This window comes from Carlito syrichta, unplaced genomic scaffold, assembly GCF_000164805.1.
Source record: "Carlito syrichta isolate Samal-C Ts95f unplaced genomic scaffold, Tarsius_syrichta-2.0.1 Scaffold307839, whole genome shotgun sequence".
NCBI lineage: Eukaryota > Metazoa > Chordata > Mammalia > Primates > Tarsiidae > Carlito > Carlito syrichta.
The window spans coordinates 1,279-13,271 of record NW_007251935.1 but is presented as its reverse complement, the minus strand read 5'-3'; positions in this window follow the sequence as shown (position 1 = coordinate 13,271).

Sequence of the window (11,993 nt, the reverse complement as noted above, 5' to 3'; positions counted from 1 at the left end):
TGGAAGGATCGCCAGAGCCCAGCAGGTCGAGGCTGCGGTGGCCGGGAGCAGCCACTGCACTCTAGTCCGGGCGACAGAGTGAGACTCCAACTCAAAAAATAAATAAATAAAGTTTCAGTCTTTATAAACTTCCTAGCCTGTGGTCTTTTGAAGAAGCCAACTGAACTTTGAAAAGGAAGGCAGGCCTCTAAAGGCAGCAATGCACAACAGGAATAAAACGTAAGGCCAGGTGTGGTGGCTCACGCTTGTAATACCAGCACTTTGGGAGACCAAGTTGAGAGGATTGCCTGAGCCCACAGGTTCGAGACCAGCTTGGGCAACTTGGTGAGACCTCATCGCTACAATAAATATAAAAATTAGCCTGGCATGGTGGTATGCGCCTGTAGTCCCAGCTTCTTGGAAAGCTGAGCTCACTTGGATGGCTGAGCTACTTAGAAGGATCACCTAAGCCCAGCAGGTGGAGGCTGTGGTGGCTGTTGGTGTGCCACTACATTTCAGTCTGGGTAACAGAGTGAGACTCCAACTAAAAAAAAAAAAAAAAAAAGTAAGCCATTTGTCATTTTAAATTTCTAGTAGCAACATAAAAGAAAATAAAAAAGAACGAGGTGAAATTGATTATAATAAATTATTTAACCCAATTATCCAAATAGTCATTTTAATATGTGATCAATAAAAATTATTAATAGTTTAGTTTTGGTACTTGCCCGAGCAACCTTTTTAACATTGCCTGGATCTGTCATGTTTTTCTTGCAGTTGACTTTAATTTACCCTCTAATCACTAGCCAAGGACAGAACAGGTTTCTCAGGTTTCTCTGTTGATAATTGCTTTACAGCCCCACCCCAGCTTGTTTTGTAAACAAGTTAACCTAATCAGCCCTTCATGACCTTCCTGACTCAGATCCCATCACCTGGTAGCGGATCATGTAACTAACCTATCCACCTGCCTGCTGTTCATCACCTGACACTAGTACCTGTGCTTACCCACCCTCCGTGATGACATGGAGCAGACCACCAGGAAATCACCTTAATGAACTGCCCCCATCAAAGGGAGGGTTTAAAAGGCAGTCAACTTCTATCAGCAGTTGCCATTGTTTTGTTAAACACTGGCCAGGCCATATGTTCTTTGAGCTATGGTTGCCATATTTTCCTAGCTTTGGTCCCCTCTCCTACTTTGGGAGGTGAATCACCTCTCTCTCTTTTTCTGTCTCTCATTATTTTCTAAATAAACTATATTTTCCAATCAAACTTCTGTGCAGTTTTTTGCATCTTTTGTGCTGTACTGGATCACAGACCAGATACCCCCCATTGTGCCTGACCAAACATTTTGGAGGTCCCTACTGAAAGGACAGGCCGAGAGCGAGAAATGCATCTTTCTTTACTTTTCTCCCTAAATCTTAATACAATGATAAGAAAGTAGAAGCTATGTTTTTGGAGAAATGCACATTTTAAGTAAAATTAACTTTACTGACTTTGCCTTTTCAGAAACAGACTTCCAGGTATCAGAGGTATCTCATAGTAGCCATCAAGCTTGCCTAGAGTAAAGGGAATTTACAAGACCTAAAATATCATACATTGGTCAAGGACTGTAAAAGTCATGAAACTTGTAATTACAAAAGTTATGACCCGCCCAGAGGGGGAGCAGATGAGGACTTAATCTTCCAGTAGAACGGGCCCTATCTACAGGAAGGTCAAGGATCCCCCCCCCAACCTACCTGCTGGGAATGCCTAGGAGATAAGGAGCAAGTGCACACTCCATTAGCTCCAAGGAATGTCATTTGGGTAGACACAGGAGAATTAGAGTCCTTGTCACGCCCTTCTCTAGGGGCTATGATAATGTGGGTGGACATTAATGGGTCTCTATGTCACAGGATCCCCAAGACACCCACAGGTGGTCAATAAAGAAGTCATGTGCAACATCTCCAAGAAAAGAATTTAAACCAGGGCTTTGGGGGGCAACAACGTCACACTTACCTAGAGTGTAGGCCCACTCCCTGTCTGTGGGGGGTGAACTTTTCTTAAATAAATCTTTTCTCACCTCTGTGTGTTGCAATTCTTTGCATCTACTTGGATCTCTGGGTTGCTAGCATGCACCTCCAGCTTGACAGCCCCGGCAGTGCCGCATGCCTCCCTGCACCTCTCCACACTCACCTTGTCCATCCATACGCTAACATTTTTGGAGGTTCCACTGAGACATCTCAGATCTCTCTTTCTCATCTTCCATGTTTCCTAACTGGTGACCCTCTGTGGACTGTGTTGAAACCTGGTGGCAACTGAAAGCTCTGGCTGAGGCTACACTTCAGCATGCTGAGAGGCCCCAGGGAAAGACATCAGACTGCTGTGGCCCGACTGGATGAGGGACTAAGGTTAACTCTTTACTTCCTTTTAGCCAAGATTTCTGAGTTTCCCCATGAACCGAGCTGGATCTCGGAGGACAACTGACGGTCTCTGCCTAGGGTTACTCCCTAGGAAGGCAAGAAGGTCCCTGAAGGAAAGTTTGGACCGCCAGTGCCCATACGTGGGAGACAAAGTTCTTGATTTTCTTTACTCTTTTCCTCTCTGGCTGGCGAAGTAACTCTACGAAGGACCTTGAAACTCCAAAATCTAAGGTATGCCTTTCTGCGCCTTTGGTGAGTCATTCCCTTTTTTCCACAATATATGCTGGGGGATGGTGAAACCTGGCCAGAAGGCGGCTCCCTAGACCCTAACACCCTCTTGCAGCTTGATTTGTACTTAAAGAAAAATGACAAGTACCTTGAAATCCCATAATTTCAAGCCTTATATGAGTTAGCTTGCCGCCCAGATATTTGCTCTTCCTGTCATATTTCTGTGTTGGCTCCCCAGACCCCATTGCCCATAGGCTCATCAGAGGATCCTGATCCTGCTGACTGAGCTGCCCCTCCATCAAAAGATTTTTCACCTCCTTCATCCTCTTCTATTCCTTCTGTAACTCTGATTCCTGCAGTCCTTCAAATGCTGACCCAGCTGGTTTAACTACTCCTGCCTCTTGTAATCTGCTTTTGCTACTCCACTCTGTCAGTTTCCCTTCTTCTCGCCCTCCACCTTTACCTGTGGAGAAGGGGCTGGTGTCTATGGTTGTGGCGCCTAACCCTGAACTTCAGTCTTACTCTTGTACCTTCGGAGAAGGAGCCAGTGCCAAAGGCCATGGCACCTAACCTCAGCCTCCAGACTTCTCACTCCCCCTTCCCTGCACTGCCTAATAACCCCCTGGTGGCAGTTCTACTAGCTGCAACTAGTCACCACCCCCAAATGTACTTGGAAAGTCCATTCAAGTTTCCACATGGCTTAATATGTCTCTTCTAAGGGGGTGGCTGGTACAAAAGGATATTAAAATTCTTCTTTGTAGCCGGGCTCGGTGGCTCAGCCTGTAATCCCACGCCTTTGGGAGGCTGAGGTGAGTGGATTGCATGAGTCCGCGGGTTCGAGACCCGCCTGGGCAGCGAGACCTCATCTCTACAATAAATCAAAAAATCAGCCGGGCGTGGTAGCACATGCCTGTAATTCCGGCTACTCGGAAGGCTGAGGCGGAAGGATCACCGGAGCCCAGCAGGTCGAGGCTGCGGTGGTCGGGAGCGGCCACTGCACTCCAGTCTGGGCGACAGAGTGAGACTCCAACTCAAAAAAAAAAAAACAAAAAAAAAAAACAAAACAAACAAACAAACAAAAAATTCTTCTTTGTTGTTTTCTTATGATAAATTTCTCTCAAGTTATATCTAAACTGGGACCATATCAACCTTCTTCCCATATGGAAGTAAAGGGGGCCGGGTTCGGTGGCTCAGCCTGTAATCCCATGCCTTGGGAGGCTGAGGTGAGTGGATTGCTTGAGCCCATGGGTTCGAGACCTGCCTGGGCACCTTGGTGAGACCTCATCTCTACAATAAATCAAAAATTTAGCCAGGCGTGGTAGCGCGCGCCTGTAGTTCCAACTACTTGGAAGGCTGAGGAGGAAGGATCACTGGAGCCCAGCAGTTTGAGGTTGCGGTGGCTGGGAGCGGCCACTGCACTCCAGTCTGGGCGACAGAGTGAGACTCCAACTCAAAAAAAAAAAGAAAGAAAGTAAAGGGATCATATAAATTAATCCTGTTAACTAACTACAAAAAAGGTGTTATTAAACAGGCTAACTATAACAAAATAAAAGAAGTTTTTCAAAGACCAGATGAAAATTCAGTAATATTTCTAAGTCGCCTTTCTGAGACATTGCAGCGGTTTACTAATATTGATTTAAACTCTCTAGAGGGACAAGCTCTTTTGGCTATGTATCTTATCTCCCAGTCAGCACTGGATATTAGGCACAATCTCCAAAAATTAGAAAAGGGCCCACAAACCCCTCAACTAGAACCATTGGACACGGTCTTTAAAGTCTTTAACAACCGAGAGGAGGAAAGAATGCAGGACCACAAACATAAGTGGGAAGCATTTCAGCTTTTATCTACCACTTTAGCAGAAAAAGCCACCACTGATAATCTTCCACCCCAGACGGTCAATTGCAGAAGGGGTACACAGCCCCCTTCCCAGGTTTGTTTCCAATGCTGTCAAAATGGGCATATGGCCAAAGACTATCAAGCCCTGCTACCTGCAAAACCCTGTCCCAAATGCAAACAGCATGGACATTGGGCTCATGATTGCCTCGTTCGTCCAGACGGAGAAGAGCACATGGCCCAGAGGCTTGATGTAAATAAGGGATACCAGGCATCTCACATGATCTCGGAAGGGAATCTCTTGGGCTTGCTCCAGTCAGATTGACTGGCCCCTGGCTTGGTAGCCCCAATGTCTTCGGAACAAACTATTAAACCAACTGAGCTTAGGAGGAAATATCAGTAGCTGGCAGGATTATATCATTCATTATTGGTACAGGGGCTACATGCTCAGCTCTACTTGAATTTCCCGGTCCACTCCTTCCTTCACACCTTTCAGTTGTGGGGGTGCAGGGCATTATATCCAGGCCCCTGCTATGCCGTTACTTCCATGTGTTCTGGGAGATAAAATATGTCAACACTCCTTCCTTGTTATGCCAACGTGTCCAGCTCCATTATTGGGAAGGGACATTATGACAAAAATTGGAATGCATATTATTCTTTATCCTGAGCCATCACCACTGTGCTTTTTGGGTGCCTTTTGTTTAGCTTTGGATAGCTCTACAATGGATCCTATCCAAGTCCTTCCACTGCATAAAAACTTATTGCTTTGGTTAGAGCTCTGAGGTTAGGGAAAATGTAAAGAAAGTAGTTGGTATAAGGTATGTTTTTGGTAAGAAAGGATAAAGGAAAGAGAAATAATTTTGTATAGGAAAGGATCTTATATGGTACATTTTTGTTCTATAATAGAATGGCTGGTCTAAGGAAAGTATAGAACAAAAATAGAAGGTTCAAGCATGTCAAAAAATGGTATGAGTACGTGAACATGGTAGGTGAAAATTTGTGAAAAGAAGTGAAAGGAATTCTATAAACACTTGAGGCTACAAAAAGGTTCTATAAATTTACAATTAATATCAAGTACACTAATGCTAGGCCGACATGCTACTCAAAGACCAGAACATTAGCTGGGCTCGGTGGCTCGGCCTGTAATCCCATGCCTTTGGGAGTCTGAGGTGAGTGGATTGCCTGAGCCCGCGGATTCGAGACCCGCCTAGGCAACTTGGCGAGACCTCATCTCTACAATAAATTAAAAAAATGAGCCAGGGGTGGTTGCACACACCTGTAGTTCCAGCTACTTGGAAGGCTGAGGCAGAAGATTGCTGGAGCCCAGCAGGTTGAGGCTGCGATGGCCGGAAGCAGTCACTGCACTCCAGTCTGGGTGACAGAGTGAGACTCCAACTCAAAAAAAAAAAAGGCCAGAACATGAGCTTCTTTTTTTTTTTGAAAGCAGGATTTATTGAGAGGACAGAAAAGCTCCCACAGTGGGAGGGGACCTGAAAGGGTTGTCCCATGAGCTTCTTAATTAAAGATCTCCAAAAGAATTTTCTCCTTTAAACAACAGAGGGGGGAAGAAAGAGACAAAATTCAACTAGCCCTTCCCCACTGTCTTTGATACAAAAGAGCAACATTTTTTTCTCCCCCACTGTCTTTGTTACAAAAAAGTGAGGTTTTTTTTCTTTTCAAAATCTTTGGACTATCATTTTGGCTAAATAAGTAACTTTTACAATAACTACTGCAATCTTGTGTTATAACATTATGGTTTTAAAAATTTTAATACTTAAACTCTTAAAGTTCTCAATCAGTCTCTCTAGGATGAGATAAGAAGCAAGTTCCAGCCGGGCTTGGTGGCTCAGCCTGTAATCCCGCGCCTTTGGGAGGCTGAGGTGAGTGAACTGCCTGAGCCCGTGGGTTCGAGACTCGCCTGGACAGCGAGACCTCATCTCTACAATAAATCAAAAAATCAGCCGGGCGTGGTAGTGCATGCCTGTAATTCCGGCTACTTGGAAGGCTGAGGAGGAAGGATCACCGGAGCCCAGCAGGCGAGGCTGCGGTGGCCGGGAGCGGCCACTGCACTCCAGTCTCGGTGACCGAGTGAGACTCCAACTCAAAAAAAAAGAAGCAGCCGGGCTCAGTGGCTCAGCCTGTAATCCCATGCCTTTGGGAGGCTGAGGTGAGTGGATTGCCTGAGCCCACGGGTTCGAGACCCGCCTGGGCAGTGAGACCTCATCTTTACAATAAATAAAAAAATCAGCCAGGCATAGTAGCGCATGCCTGTAATTCCGGGTACTTGGAAGGCTGAGGCGGAAGGATCGCTGGAGCCCAGCAGGTCGAGGCTGCGGTGGCCGGGAACGGCCACTGCACTCCAGTCTGGGCGACAGAGTGGGACTCCAACTCAATTAAAAAAAAAAAAAAAGAAGCAAGCTCCAGGAACCACACCTACCCCACCCCTGTCTGAATTGCCTGAAGGCCAGGTAAATTAATTTCACTAACAGCACTGCCAAATTGCTAATGAACTTTAAATCTCCTTCTAGACAGGAGGATTACTATCCAACATAGAATGAATGGCAAAATAACCTGGGCTTCACCCTCTGGCATATCACTCATTATGAAAGTATATCAGACCTATTACAAAAAACAAAAGAAGCCAGGCTCGGTGGCTCAGCCTGTAATCCCGCGCCTTTGGGAGGCTGAGGTGAATGGATTGCCTGAGCCCATGGGTTTGAGACCCGCCTGGGCAGGCGATACCTCATCTCTACAATAAATCAAAAAATCAGCCGGGCATGGTAGTACACACCTGTAATTCTGGCTACTCAGAAGGCTGAGGCGGAAGGATCTCTGGAGCTCAGCAGGTCGGGGCTGCGGTGGCTGGGAGCGGCCACTGCACTCTAGTCTGGGCAACAGAGTGAGACTCCAACTCAAAACAACAACAACAACAAAAGAAACTGTTTTCTCTCACCAATGTTTACCTGTTTTGAATTTTCAATTTAAGCTACAACCTAACTACATGTCTCTAATGTTTTCAATTTTCTTTCTTCAGACATTGTAGAAGTGGCTGTATATTTCCTTACTAAAGTACAACTATAGATAATTTACAAAGAAATATTTCAACTTTCTTTTTTTTTTTGAGTTGGAGTCTCACTCTGTCACTAGACTGGAGTGCAGTGGCTGCTCCCGGCCACCGCAGCCTCGATCTGCTGGGCTCTGGCGATCCTTCCACCTCAGCCTTCCAAACAGCTGGAACTACAGGTGTGTGCTACCATGCCCGGCTAATTTTTTTGATATATTGTAGAGATGAGGTCTTACCAAGTTGCCCAGGTGGGTCTTGAACCTGCAGGCTTAGGCAATCTGCTCACCTCAGCCTCCCAAAGGCATGGGATTACAGGCTGAGCCACCGAGCCTGGCTCAATTTATATTAATGAATACATATAATTTACTGGACTTTCACTTTTCCAACATTGTTTTTTGGAACAATAGCCTTTTTCATCATTGTTTGCTTAATTTTTGCCTGTGTTCTTGCTGGATGTTTCATTAGATCCAAATAATATTCGGTTAAGGTTCTGCTGTTTTCTATTCATGTCCCTGGAAATAGATAGGCAGAAACATCTCTACGGCCCCATCTCAGCAAGAAGCAGTTACAGAAGAATGATCTTTGCCCTGTTTTCCCAGGATCATAAGAATGTTTCCAAGAGCAGAAGTGGGGAATGAAAGGACAGGCCGAGAGCAGGAAATGCATCTTTCTTTACTCTTCTTTCTAAGTCTTAATACAATGATGAGAAGTAGAAGCTATGCTTTTGGAGAAATGCACACTTTAAGTAAAATTAACTTTGCCGACTTTATCTTTTTAGGAACAGACTTCCTGGTGTCAGGTATCTCATAGTGTCAATCAAGCTTGCCTAGAGTAAAGGGAATTTACAAGGCCTAGGACATCATACATTGGACAAAGATTGTAAAAGTCATGAAACTCGTAATTACAAAAGTTATGACCGCTCAGAGGGAGAGCAGGTGGTGATTCAATTTTCCAGTAAATTGGGCACTATCTACAGGGAAGCCAAGGATCCCCCGAAGCTACCCACTGGGAATGTCTAGGAGATAAGGAGAGGTGCACCCTCCACTAGCTCTAAGAAATGTCATCTGGGCAGGTGCAGGAGAGTTAGAATCCTTGTCATGCCTTTCTCTAGGGGCTATGATGATGTGGGTGGACATTAATGGGTCTCTATGTCACAGGTTCTCCAAGACATTCACAGGTGGTCAATAAGGAAGTCACAGCAGTCACAACAGTCATGTGCAACATCTCCAAAGACAGGATTTAAGCCAGGACTCTGGGGGGTTATGACATCACACTCACCAGGAGTGTAGGCCCACTTCCTGTTTGTGGTGGGTGAACTTTTCTTGAATGAATCTTTTCTTCTCTCACCTCTGTGTGTCACACTTCTTTGCATCAACTCGGATCTCTGGTTCCTAGCACGGCACCTCCAGCTTGCTGGCTCCTGCAGTGCTGCCCCTAGGTGCTGCACCATCCTAACACTGACCATTAACAGGCAAAACAATTAACAGACTAACTTAACCATTAGCAGACCAAACCAATCAACAATGGATTACATCTCTCCAACAGACTATTCCACTTATTCACAGATTACATAAATTATTAACAGACTATATCAAACATTAAGCAAGAATACTTTTTCTAGAGCTCTGGCATCTAACTTTACAAATTAAGTACCTTGTTACAAATGCAAGAAACAAATTCCAAAATTTGGCAATTATAGGCTTGTTGGTGCCTAATATCTCAGAGTTACCCAATACTATGTCATTGGCAAGTTAACACCAATGTGATGAGCTCCCTCACTCAAAAAGCAGGAGCTCCCTTACAAATGCAAGTTTAACAGATCTGTTTACAAATGCCCTGACCAGCAAGCTAGCTATACTCACCTCTAGGAGGATTTAGTTGGGCTCAGGTTCTTTTGGAGATGAGAGGGGCCAGCTGTCATTCCTGCTCCCTCCAAGTCTGAGGACAGATTATGGGGCCCTGGGAAAAAGGGGGGGGTGCCTCCCCTAAAACCTACCCATGGAGTTGGGGATAGCTGGAGTGAGAGGCTGCCTCTTGAGCTGACTGGACTGAAGTGGAGGAAGAATCTCACTGGGAGATCTCCTGCTGGAGGATGTCCCTCTGGAGGAGATTATCTTGCTGGGGCCACCAAATGTTATACTCAAATTGCTAGAAATTAGATAACCAGCCCAATTAAAGGTCAAATTAATAAGTAAGCCTTTATTAAAGCTGACGGTTGAGAGGGGCTTGTGCCTCCCAGACTCCTGATGAATGAAATTTGTGAGGAGTCTTTTTTTTTATTTTTGAGTTGGAGTCTCATTCTGTCGCTCAGACTGGAGTGCAGTGGCTGCTCCCAGTCACCGCAGCCTCGACTTGCTGGGCTCCGGCGATCCTTTCGCCTTAGACTTCCAAGTAGCTGGAACTACAGGTGTGCGCTATCATGCCTGGCTAATTTTTTAAATTTATTGTAGAGATGAGGTCTCACCAAGTTGCCCAGGCAGGTCTCGAACCCTCAGGCTCAGGCAATCCACTCACCTCAGCCTCCCAAAGGTGCAGGATTACAGGCTGAGCCACCCAGCCCAGCTTGTGGGGAATCTTTATAGGTAAAAGCAGTTGGGAAACCAAGTCATTACAGAGATAAATGCATGAAACACATGTTCTGGGGTTTGACTGTTGGGAGCCAACATCTATAGCTACATGGCTGAGGCCTGTAAAGGCCCATCTGGAAGATCACCTCTGACATAAGATATCAGTTATACCTATAATATTGGCGTGTGATTAGTGACCAGTGTGCATACATGGCAGTAAAACTTATAAGTAAATATCAATATGCCTGATGGAGAGTGCACAGCAGAATTATTTTTCTCTGTCTTTCTAAGTTTTACTTCTTTCTAGATATTTTTTAACTTCTATTTCCTGGTAGACCGGGTAGTCAGCTCTTGTTCCCGAAAGCAGTTTCCCCTAGGGCTAAGATTAGAAACTAAATTACCATAATAGTTTTGTCACCCGCCCCTAGCCAGGCAGAACGTTTTCTTTTGTTTCGTTAATTACCGAAACTCTGTCTGCTTCAGCCCATGGCTGCCATGATAGTGGCCATGCATTTCCTTGTTCAAGAGTGTGACAGCTACTATTTGATTTTTAGAGTAGACTTGTTAGGATAAAATATATACATATACACTCATAGTTGCGTAAATTTATGCTTGCTGTTTTGTTTCCTTTTGCTACATTATTCAAATATAATAGTTACTATAAGATTTATAAAAGAATTAATGATGAGGTATTAGCTTAATATAGGATATAGCATAGTATTAAAGCCCAATCCCTAGATCATATAAGAATTAAAGTTTAGACATATGAAACTCATATGAATTATAGTAAAGTTTGGTAGTTTAAGAATAAGTTTTAACTGAGTTATAAGGCATTACGTTAAATTGTAATAGGATAATAGTATAACTGACAGCTAAGTCATTTAAGTAAACTTATAGGTTATAGTATAGTGTTAAGTTGATAATATTAATCGTTAAAAATTTTAGGAGTCAGTAAACTTAGAGTTAACTTAGAAAGTTTTTGTATTAATCAGGGTTTAGAACAAAGAGTATAATTTGAATGATTCATTGAACATTATGGAAAACACTTTGAATGATCTGTATTGAAATTGTGCACCTGTGACCTTAATGTGGGTTTTGTGAAGCACGACGGGCATCATGGAATTCGAATTGTTTGCTTGGAACTTGCAAATCTCGTGATGGTCTTGTGATGCATAGTTTGTAAAGCACGGAACTTGTACGCCCCCAGCAAGTGATTATCACACTGCTGGAGGGTATAGAAAATGCTTTATAAGTTGGAAGGAGTCCGAATAAAATTTGGCTTCAGTCCTGATCAGACTGTTCCCAGAAGAACTGCCTCTGAGTGGTCTCTTCTCGCCGTCCAGATTCTCTGGTGCGGGTCCTAACCCTTCCCTCCAAGGTCGGAGCGGGTCTCCAACATTTGACACATAGTACACTTACATAAAGGGGCACAGAGTATACTCAGATAAGGGGAAAACCGTTAGAGCACTGGGTGGGGTGCAGGGCTGTGAGGGTTGTTTATGAGCAAAATTTTAAAATTCTTACATCAGCCGGGCTCAGTGGCTCAGCCTGTAATCCCATGCCTTGGGAGGCTGAGGTGAGTGGATTGCCTGAGCCCACGGGTTCGAGACCCACCTGGGCAACTTGGTGAGACCTCATCTCTACAATAATAAAAAAAAATTAGCCGGACGTGGTAGCGCATGCCTGTAGTTCTAGCTACTTAGAAGGCTGAGGAAGAAGGATCGCCGGAGCCCAGCAGGTCAAGGCTGCGGTGGCCAGTGAAAGGCACAGGGAACAGTCAGAAGGGAGTCTCCCGAGATGGCACTAAAACACCATATGGAACCAAACAAAGACAACAAAGGCCCTAGGCTCCTGCTCTTCCCACACGCGCAAAACTTAAACCTGTACACAAATATTATCTCCCTATAAGAATACTACCTCATAGCT